The sequence below is a fragment of the Ziziphus jujuba genome, chromosome 1 (assembly GCF_031755915.1).
Source record: "Ziziphus jujuba cultivar Dongzao chromosome 1, ASM3175591v1".
NCBI lineage: Eukaryota > Viridiplantae > Streptophyta > Magnoliopsida > Rosales > Rhamnaceae > Ziziphus > Ziziphus jujuba.
The window spans coordinates 6,811,621-6,823,455 of NC_083379.1; the positions used below are offsets into that span (position 1 = coordinate 6,811,621).

The 11,835-nt window shown below is 31.9% G+C and overlaps 1 long non-coding RNA gene across 2 annotated transcripts; it reads right to left on the reverse strand.

The window, feature by feature from the left end:
- Nucleotides 1-5,313: 5,313 nt before the first annotated feature.
- Nucleotides 5,314-9,870, reverse strand: LOC107413801 (uncharacterized). 2 transcript variants are annotated; one of them, XR_001581094.4, is made up of 6 exons: nucleotides 7,619-9,870; nucleotides 7,204-7,524; nucleotides 6,604-6,690; nucleotides 6,387-6,448; nucleotides 6,118-6,296; nucleotides 5,314-5,853 (listed from the first exon to the last, which is right to left on the reverse strand). It is a non-coding gene; the product is annotated as an uncharacterized LOC107413801 (long non-coding RNA). The 2 variants fall into 2 exon arrangements; XR_001581095.4 differs by lacking the exon at nucleotides 6,118-6,296 and having other exon boundaries at nucleotides 7,619-9,867.
- Nucleotides 9,871-11,835: the final 1,965 nt, after the last annotated feature.

The window sequence follows — 11,835 nt, forward strand, 5'->3', positions numbered from 1 at the left end:
GAAGTGATAAAAAATGTGGAATTGGTTGGATAAATAAATGTGTTTGATCAAATTTTATGTTATTTTAAATTGTTTATACGTAGTTATATGTATATATATATACATATATATACAACTTTAAATGTAGATGAAAATGAGCAGCATTGGCAATTTAAATTGAAATTGTTATTTTGTATTGTTTAGAATTATATAAATTATGTATTCGTAGTTTAGGATTATGGTTATTTATATATGCATACATAGTTGACTATGTGGCTAAAGGTAGTTAAAAAGTTATTAATGTTGTCAAGTTACATTTATAGGTTGTATTTTATAATGGCACCAAAAAGGAATTTGCGATCTCAATCGAAGAAGGGAGTTAAGAAGATGCAAACTAAGAGACGCGGTGGCAGCATATCAGCACCCAACTCTAAGAGTCGACGAACTACTAGGCAACAATCCAAAGCTGAGAAAGAAACCACCAAACTTCCAGGGCACGTTCCACTCTCCTCTTCCTCACCTGAGATGGTAAGTTTTATATTCATTTATGTAGTTTGGTGCGGTAAGTGATAATACATCTGTCGGTATTTATTCATGAATGTTATATTGATGACATTTTATATTGTATCTATTTAATTATTTGGCAGTCATCCATCAAAGGCCGTTATCCCATATGGGAGGCATCTCGAAGCACTTATTCATGTGATTCGACACTTCGTAGCTATGTGCGTGGGAAGTCACCCAAACTTAGCGTGTCGTGGTGGAGATGTGATTATGTAAGTCTATACATATATTTAAAAAAATTCTGACTAAGTTTCCCAATTTGTGGATAATGACGTTACGTTCTAATTTTCAGGTGTACATCCCTATCAACAATGGAGGTGCCCATTGGTTGGCAGCATGTGTGGACTTGAAGGCTCGACATATTGATTTATACGATCCAAATATGGGAAATAAATATGTCTAGAATAAAGAGTTGGACAATGCGAAATGCCTTAAGTATATGCTGCCTTACCTATTGAGGTATGGGGGATATTACGAGAAGAATCCGGAAGTGCTTCCCACTTTAGAGCCATTCACGATGACCATGATCAAAGATGCACCCTGCCAAGATAATGGGTATGAATGTGTTGTCATTTTCAACCACTTCTATTGCTTCAGTTTAATTGTGCTTACGTGTGGAAATTCACGTGGTTGGTATTCATTAATGCTATTCTGTAGGGGTGATTGTGGCATCTTCACTTTGAAATTTATTGAATACAATAGCAGTGAGGAGAACCTTTTATTTGACCCGGAAGACATTAGCTTGTTTAGAAAAAAATATGCTGTTGACTTGTGCTTTAATAAATTTTCAATGTAGATCGTATGTTTAATATTATGACATCCTATATTAATGGTATCTTAATATGCAGAATCTAGCTTTAGTAATGATAACCGTTGACAAAATAAGAGAAAAGAAGACCCTTGGTAGTGATAAAAATTCAAACAAAGATGATTACCGATACGCTTTCGGTAACATCAATTCACATATTTTTTGACTCCAAAGAGTCCACTAATGCATGTTTCCGACAACAACATGCAAAATATACATTCATCACTGACCCTAAACAGAAAAAACCCCAAAAGTTTGGAAAAAGTTCTCAAATTGGCAAAAAAATTTGATTACCGTAGGTTTCATCGGTAATTATCGAAACTCCAGTGTTAATCGCATTTTATCAATTTTTTGGCCCCCAAAAGTCCCCTAATGAGTGTCAAATGCAACAACATGCAAAATATACATTCTTCAATGATTCTAAGGAGAAAAAATCCCAAACGTTAGGAAAAAGTTCTCAAATTGGCAAAAAATACTTGATTACCGTAGGGTCTTCGGTAATTACGGATGAAACCTACGGTAATCCGTTTAAACTGGCTAGAAAATTTACCAAAGATTTCATCGGGAATTACCGAAGGCTCTAAGGTACATCTGACAACTTTTTTGGCCCCCACAAGTCTCCTAATGTGTGTTAAATGCAAAAACATGCAAAATATATATTTTTCAATGATTCTAAGGAGAAAAAACCCCAAACGTTAGGAAAAAGTTTTCAAATTGGCAAAAAAACATGATTACTGTAGGGCCTTCAGTAATTACCGATGAAACCTTTGGTAATCAATTTAAACTTCCTGGAAAAATTATTGACAATTTCATCGGTAATTACCGAAGGCCCTACAGTAATCACATTTGACAACTTTTTTGGCCCCCACAAGTCCCTTAATGTGTGTTAAATGCAACAACATGCAAAATATACATTTTTCAATGATACCAAAAAGAAAAATCCCAAACATTAGGAAAAAGTTCTCAAATTGGCAAAAAATACTTGATTACCGTAGGGCCTTCGATAATTACCAATGAAACCATCGGTAATATTTCCAGAAAGTATAAATCTATTACCGTAGATTTCATTTCCAAAGGCCCTACGGTAATCAAGTTTTTTTGCCAATTTGAGAACTTTTTCATAATGTTTGGGGTTTTTTCTTCTTGGTATCATCCGTAATATTTTAGAAACACAATACAACAGATGACTTTGCCAACAAAACAACACATAAAACCAATGTCTATTATGCCAAAACACATGTTACGCAGTTGAGCTACTAATTGCATTCCTTACTACATTACATAACACACGCATACTGCATAACATGCCCCCATTGTCTTAATATAGCGTAGAGCGATTTATGGTCCTTCAGTTGAATGGTGCTTTTGGTTAATTTTAGAATCCATATTTTGCATGTTTTTGCATTTAACACACATTATGGGACTTGTGGGGCCCAAAAAATTGGTAAAATATGATTGCCATAGGGGTTTCGGTAATTACCGACGAAACCTTCGGTAATTTTTCCAGAGAATATGTGTTGGTTACCGATGGTTTCATCGGGAATTACCGAAAGTGTACAGTCATTGTATTTTTTGGGAAAATTTGAGAAATTTTTAAGTAATTTTGGGATTTTCTCTCCTTAGGATAATTTTAAAATCCATATTTTGCATGTTTTTGCATTTAACACACATTATGGGACTTGCGGGGCCCAAAAAATTGGTAAAATGTGATTACTATAGGGGTTTCGGTAATTACCGATGAAACCTTCGGTAATTTTTCCAGAGGGTATGTGTTGGCTACCGACGGTTTTATCGGGAATTACCGAAAGTGTACAGTCATTGTATTTTTTTTGGAAAATTTGAGAAATTTTTAAGCAATTTTGGGATTTTCTCTCCTTAGGATAATTTTAGAATCCATATTTTGCATGTTTTTGCATTTAACACACATTATGGGACTTGTGGGGGCCAAAAAATTGGTAAAATATGATTGCCATAGGGGTTTCGGTAATTATCGATGAAACCTTCGGTAATTTTTCCAGAGAGTATGTGTTGGTTACCGACGGTTTTATTGGGAATTACCGAAAGTGTACAGTCATCGTATTTTTTTTTGGGAAAATTTGAGAAATTTTTAAGCAATTTTGGGATTTTCTCTCCTTAGGATAATTTAAGAATCCATATTTTGTATGTTTTTGCATTTAACACACATTATGGGACTTGTGGGGCCCAAAAAATTGCTAAAATATGATTGCCATAGAGGTTTCAGTAATTACCGATGAAACCTTCGATAATTTTTCCAGAGGGTATGTATTGGTTACCAAGAATTTCATCGGGAATTACCGAAAGTCTACAGTCATCATAATTTTTTGGCCAATTTGAGAAATTTTTAAGCAATTTTGGGATTTTCTCTCCTTAAGATCATTTTATAATCCATATGTTGCTTGTTTTTACATTTAACACACATTATGGGACTTGTGGGGCCCAAAAAATTGGTAAAATATGATTGCCATAGGAGTTTTGGTAATTACCGACGAAACCTTCGGTAATTTTTCCAGAGGGTATGTGTTGGTTACCGACGGTTCATCGGGAATTACCAGAAGTGTACAGTCATCGTATTTTTTTTGGAAAATTTGAGAAATTTTTAAGCAATTTTGGGATTTTCTCTCCTTAGGATAATTTGAGAATCCATATTTTGCATGTTTTTGCATTTAACACACATTATGGGACTTGTGGGGCCCAAAAAATTGCTAAAATATGATTGCCATAGGGGTTTCAGTAATTACCGATGAAACCTTCGATAATTTTTCCAGAGGGTATGTATTGGTTACCAAGGATTTCATCGGGAATTACCGAAAGTCTACAGTCATCATAATATTTTGGCCAATTTGAGAAATTTTTAAGTAATTTTGGGATTTTCTCTCCTTAAGATCATTTTATAATCTATATGTTGCTTGTTTTTACATTTAACACACATTATGGGACTTGTGGGGCCCAAAAAATTGGTAAAATATGATTGTCATAGGAGTTTTGGTAATTACCGACGAAACCTTCGGTAATTTTTCCAGAGGGTATGTGTTGGTTACCAACGGTTCATCGGGAATTACTGGAAGTGTACAATCATCGTATTTTTTTTTGGAAAATTTGAGAAATTTTTAAGCAATTTTGGGATTTTCTCTCCTTAGGATAATTTTAGAATCCATATTTTGCATGTTTTTACATTTAACACACATTATGGGACTTGTGGGGCCCAAAAAATTGGTAAAATATGATTGCATAGGATTTTCGGTAATTACCGACGAAACCTTCGGTAATTTTTCCAGAGGGTATGTGTTGGTTACCGAGGATTTCATCGGGAATTACCGAAAGTCTACAGTCATCATAATTTTTTGGCCAATTTGAGAAATGTTTAAGCAATTTTGGGATTTTCTCTCCTTATGATCATTTTATAATCCATATGTTGCATGTTTTTTTCATTTAACACACGTAAGGGGACTTGTGGAGCCCAAAAAATTGGTAAAATGTGATTGCCATAGGGGTTTCGGTAATTACCGACGAAACCTTCGGTAATTTTTCCAAAGGGTATATGTTGGTTACCGAGGATTTCATCGGGAATTACCGAAAGTCTACAGTCATCATAATTTTTTGGCCAATTTGAGAAATTTTTAAGCAATTTTGGGATTTTCTTTCCTTAAGATCAATTTATAATCCATATGTTTCATGTTTTTCCATTTAACACCCGTAAGGGGACTTGTGGGGTCCAAAAAATTGGTAAAATGTGATTGCCATAGGGGTTTCGGTAATTACCGACGAAACCTTCGATAATTTTTGAATCAAAAACAAATTGAACGTTGTTATTTTTTAATGCCGTTTGATCACTTAGTTTGTCAGAATTTATCATTAATAAGGCTACATTTAGCATGTTATTGGTTGGAACACACATGATTGAAGTTGCCGGATGGAATTGTGGTAATTCTTTTACGACGGTGTACAAATGTCAATTACCGACGATGCATCGGTCATTACCATTGGGTAGTAATATCATCCATGCAATAGTAAGAAACATACAAACAACTTAACCAAAAACTGAACACGGAATGATAAGTTATCAAAACAATACGACAGATGAATTTGACAACAAAAGAACACATAAAACCAACGTCTATTATGCCAAAACACATGTTAGCGGTTGAGCTACTAATTGCATTCCCTACTACATTGCATAACACACGAATACCGCATTACATGCCCCCATTGGCTTAATATAGCGTAGAGCAATTTATGGTCCTTCAGTTGAATGGTGTTGTTGGTTGGTAGTGCGATCAAAAGGTACGGCGGCCGAGCATGATCGGCTGCTGTGACCAATCTGTTTGCATCCCCTTCATCTATATTGAAGATGCTCCTCTCCTTGAGATTGAATCCTCTTCTTTCTTGGTCTTTCTGACTGTTTGCCAATTTTAGGTGGAAGTACAAGCTGGTTTATGACATCATCTCGAGCATACCACTGACTTTATATAGATTAGCACTTACTGCAGTATAGCATTTTCAACTATATCACTTTTTAACAAAAACATTTGAAAGTAGTTGATAAAGTAGGAATTAATATATCCATGTCAAAGTTCATTTTAAAAGTGGACAACCCTTTATTTCTCTTGATATATTGGAATTTGTTATACATAGAATGTCATGCTAGCTTTTGAAAGTGGTTGCTAAAGTAGGAATTAGCATATCCATGTCAAAGTTCATTTGAAATTGGAAAACACTTTATTTATCTTTATATGGTGAAATTTTACCTTCTATGACCAATCATTGCATCATTATTTGATTGGTGTGTATTGAACCTGCACAAGCAGAGCATTGCATGCAGACACATAGAAATATACACAAACTGTGTACTGACAAATTGTCTAATACGGTTTATGTCCTTTTACATTCCTCTTTCAGGCAATATTTAGACCACAATACATCGCAACTGGTATTTCAATCAAATGTTAGATGTTGCATAACAACCTAACAAAACCAAAAAAAAAAACAAAAAACAAAAAACAAAAAATGAACTTACAATTGCTTTTTCTTAGTCACTTCGTCTCCCTCCAAGAAGTAACCAGAAACCCCATATATCTCCTACATCCGTATATGCAATAAAAGCTTAGACATCTTTTTTATTTATTTATTTATTTATTTTAGTTTTATTGTTTTCATAAAAAGCTTTTCCTCAAGAAAGGGTATATTGACTACTTGTCCAAGAAATAAACAGATGCACAAGTTTCACGGACTACCTGCTTATCCAACCAGACAAGATATTGCACCACTGCAACGCCATCTCGAATGTGTGCTTTTTTCAAACCTTCCAACTCCACTGGGTTCTAAGTTTTTAAATTATCAGTTGTAAATAAGATAAGGAAAAATCAGAATTCAAACTAAATAAATTGATTGCAAAAAATTTATTCATTCTAAGATATCAAATTACAAACAGAAAATTACACGTGACATGTTTTTACTGGAAAATGAACAAAAGTCAAATCCTTGGATAAAATCACAGGTTTAATTATATCAAGTTTTTAAACATTTTAAATTTCCTCGTTATAAAGGGTTGTCTGACTATCTCTAATTTGCATTGCCACCTTGTAAATGCAAGGTATAAAGTTCAATAAAGCATCTAGGATAAGAAGTAACCATCCCTTGAAAAGAACAAACTTGTAAGAACTGCCAAACTTAAAAATAACTTCTTGTCTTCTACATATTGTCTAAAAAATATGAAATGGACATTTTACATATTACATATTGACAGATGTCCAACTGTACGCACCAATCAAAATATGTATCTTAAATATGAACAGAAATCCATGACAAGAAATGCATAGTCAAGTTTAACATACCTATCAAACATGCTCTGTAGTATGCACCAATTTAAGGTCCACTCAAGGGTTTTAGTCAGTATCAAATGACGGCACTTTCCCTTTGAACCAGATTTGACAGTTGGACCAGCACCAGGGACCCATTTTAAGATTGGAAGTGCAAGTACTCCCTTGTTAAGCATTCCGATCAAGTAGTTTTCCTTCCGCATCAATTGCATCACCACATCATGAGCAGAAAGATCATTAACCACACAAAGCTGGTGCAAATTTTGTAGCTGGACAAACTTTTCAAGAATCGCTGCCCATGGCATGGTTTGAATTTCATTATCTGTAACATCAAGACTGCAAGAAAAAATCTTGGTCATTGTCCTAAAAAAATGATACATTCAGTATAATCACTACCAAATATTGCTGCATATCAAATTTTGAGTCATACCTATTATAATAGAAATGACGGATTCCAAGAGTTACTCTTAGCTAAGCAAAAAATCCTACAAAACAAAAGAGTCAATAAATGGAAAATATACCCAAATATCCAACAATAATAGCCTTTGAAAGTGTTAGAGGGGTTAATGGGTGCTGATAAAGAGCTTCTTTAGCAAGATCATAGGTCTTAATTCCAAATTCAACTGCATCCATGCCACACTTAGCATTACAAAGGCCATTCCAATCAACATATAATAAGAAAAATCCTGAGAAACATATGGTGAAACCCAGGCTGAGAAGCTCAACAATCCATTTTATAATGATACACCAAAGCCCTTCCTCACAAGAGTAGCTGTAGAGCCTTTCAAAGAAAAGGTCCAAATCCGCAATTGGTTCCACATTCAAACTCTCACCATTAAGAAGCCCTGAAGGGCTCTCGCCACCAGGACTTGGTACCCTTCTGTAATAAGATAATTCAATCTCTGGAGTTACATCGTTAAGCAATCCTGTAATTAAAGAAGATTCACCATGCCACTTCCACTTAAATATGTTGCAAGAATTTGCAGCGTTTGACCCACTGAACATCATTCACAAAGATTGACAGTGGGCAAATACATCCAGTCCATTCCCTAAACCACACAAACTGTCAAGCCAAGGTTCTGGATGGATGAAAGAGATCAGAGAAGTCCCTCTTACCAACATAAACAAAGTTTAGCAAGTGCAAGAAAAATAAAGAGGAAATGGTAACACAAAAACTAGTTCAAAGAGTAAATTTTTAGATATCTTAAAGAGAGAAAGCTTATTTACATATATTTTTTACAGTTACTAAAACAAACAAATAAATCGTTGGAAATTACGTTACAGCAACTTAACCTTAATACTAAAAAACTAGTCCACCGCGTTTATTTTAGACAACCTCAAAATAAGATGTGAATTAGTATAACATAGACCATAAGTGAGTATTCTGTCAATATTGACATCCAATCTATTTTTTTCAGTTGAAATCAATTAGTGGCAGTCATGAATAACACTAATGCACGGTAAGGCACATGTGCTTAATTACATAAGTTCTATCAGCACCTAAAAAGAACAAATCAACAAGATAAACTAAAACTGAAAAGGTCGTGGCAAAGAGATGAAACATAAACCACAGCTAAACAATAATTTAACTCCAAAAATCTTTCTCACCCAATCACAGTATAATACCTAGTCATCAATTGCAGCAATCATTGTTAAGAATAAGCAATATCATGATCAAGTCAATCCATGACAATGAATTGGATGTCCTTTAATATACTCTGCAAAGAAATCCTTGACATTTGATATGTGTTAGAGATGATTTAGTTGTTAGGAAACTAGTTTGTAAATTGAAGAAGTCGCAGTCAATCATCAAGCTAAATAATACTCTAACAAATGAGCTGGTTAGTAGGACTTCAAAACCCAATTTCATTGTGGTCATAACGAAAGTAAAAACCAATGCTTAACCAAAAAAAATTTTAAGGAAGAAACAACCTCTGAATAACTACATACAGATACATATTAAAGGAAAGACGAAAACAAACTAACAATTGAACAAAACCCACCCCAAAAAAAGTATTTATTTTCCATTCTTATAAAGTAAAAATCAAAACCCACAATCAAATCCCGATTTTCATTATAAATAAATAAAAAAATAAAAGCCCCAGAAAAAAATAAATAAATAACATGAGCAAGATACAGATAAAATTTACTTGCAGCAAAGAATAGGAGTCAAGAGGAGCAGCCAACAAAGACTAGTCGAAATCACTAAATTGTATATGCTGCGCAACAACAAACAAGGGTTGAAGAAACACCAAAGGAACAAAAAGAAATAACAACGAGAAGGTTGAAAAAGGATATTAAATTAAATTTTTGAGTAATGTAATGCTTTTTTTTTTCTTAAAAAAACAAAAGGCAGAGGAAACGAAAAGACGATGGAGAAGGGTTTGGGCTATTGGGTATTGGATTGCGTGGAAGAAAAAGGAATTTTTTGTAACGAGGTGGCAACGCAATACCCTAATTCTTTTAAAATCCTCTTTCTTCACAATACCCTAATTCCAAATTCCGAACCATCAAATTGAACAGGTATGTATGGAATTTTAGTGACCTGAGAGATAAAACCAGGTTGTTTGGCAAAAAGGCAACTAAGTGAAGAAATTTTCATGAATGAGAAAGGTGAGCCAGCTTTGGGAGAAGAGTGATGAAGGAGAAGAGAAAAACCGGGATAAGAAAAAAATGAAAATATTAAAAAAAAAAAATATATATATATATATATATATATATATATATATATGTAAAAATATTTAATTTTGATATAAGAGTATTTTAGGATTATTGAAAAATAGAAAGGTAAAACAAAAAAAATAAAAGAAGAAGAGGTATATTCTGTTAAAGTCCTGCCGATGAGGGGAAAAGGCCAAATTCTCCAAAATTAAAATACAACAAAAAATCTTTGAAGAGAGGCTCGGCCGCCCAATGAAGGAAGCATGAGCCGTTTTTCATTGAGAGCCTTGATCACATTTCAAGCATCCGATTCAAATTGCACGTTGGCCCATCCTCAATTTATTTAAAAGAACCTATATAATCTATATTTATACACTATACAAAAGAAAAATCGTATGGATATCCACTCTCCTAAATTCTCTCCAAAATACACATTTTATTATTTTATTATTATTATTATTATTTATTATTTTATTTTTTATACAACTAAATATATATAAAATTAAATTTTAATATAATTTAATTACCTATAATAATAATTTTGAAATATTTTTATTTTATTTATTATTATTTATTATTTATCAATTATTATTTTATCTTTTATAGATATAACCAAACATATATATAATTAATTTTTAATAAAATATTTGATTTGATATTATTTACCAAATATATATTTATGGGTTTGTATAACTATAATTAAAGATTTAAAAAATATTCTTTTGCATGTACTATTATTTAATATTTATTTTATTTTATTTACCAAATAAGTTAAATATATTTAGCTATAAATTAATAAATGACACCTCTTGATTTTTTAAAAATTTCGGTATTAATATTTTGTTAGTTTTTAAATCTCTCATATTTCTGTTTTAGGGTTTAAGTTTTTTTTTTTTTCAATTCTTTAATCTCAATTTTTTTTATGAATCCTAAACATGATCATGTTAATCATAAGCAAGTACGTGAGTCATGCTATGAATTTTTTGAAGAAATTGATGATTCTGAATCAAGATATGATGTAGAAACTCTTAAAAAAGAAGAAGATGCTTTTGACAAACTTGTTTATTGATTCACCTATTTCTATCAACTTTTTCAAGATGATGAATAAGAAAAAGATAAAAATGAAAAGATGCAGGAGATTATTCAAACCGAAAGCATGCAAGAAAAAGTAATACAATCATTAAATCAAATATATTTATCATCAATAAAACTTTTATTTTATTTTAGAGAATATGTCCAGACAAATCGATTTTATCAACCACATTAATGCTAACAAAACTCATTAGACATTCAAAGTTCATATTCTAAGGTGTTGGAAGGTCCCATACTTTGATAACAAATCATAAATTAGTAGTATTGAAATGGTGTTAATGGATGAGGAGTTTTTTTTTTTTTTTTTAAATCACATGTTATTGATATTATTATTATTATTATGTGTTTATATTATACAATATAATATATATATTATTATTATTATTATAATTATACTTATTATTATATATAATCTATAATATATCGTGCATGTGTATATAATATACAATATAAAATATATTATTATTATTATTATTATATAGATTTTACAATATAATCTTATATATATAATAATATAATAATATTATGTATCCATTCTTTTGTTTATGGTTTAAAAATTATAACAAATAATTATAGGGTGGAAGGATTTATGCTATAATAAAGCATTCATTAATTCGTCGTTTCAATCGACTGATTCATGATGGTCAATTGTATATAATGCAAAATTTTATAGTTGGATTCAACAATATCAAATTTAAGACCACAAAACACAAATACAAACTGAACTTTATGTCAAAGACTAATATTGTTGATGCTTTGCTGGATAAAAGTTTTCCAATGCAATCATGTTCATAAAATAAAATAATTATTTGTGTTAAAAACATTCTATATATGGTATAAATACTTATAAGTAGAAACAATGAGTTATAAAATATAATGAAAATGATTATTTAT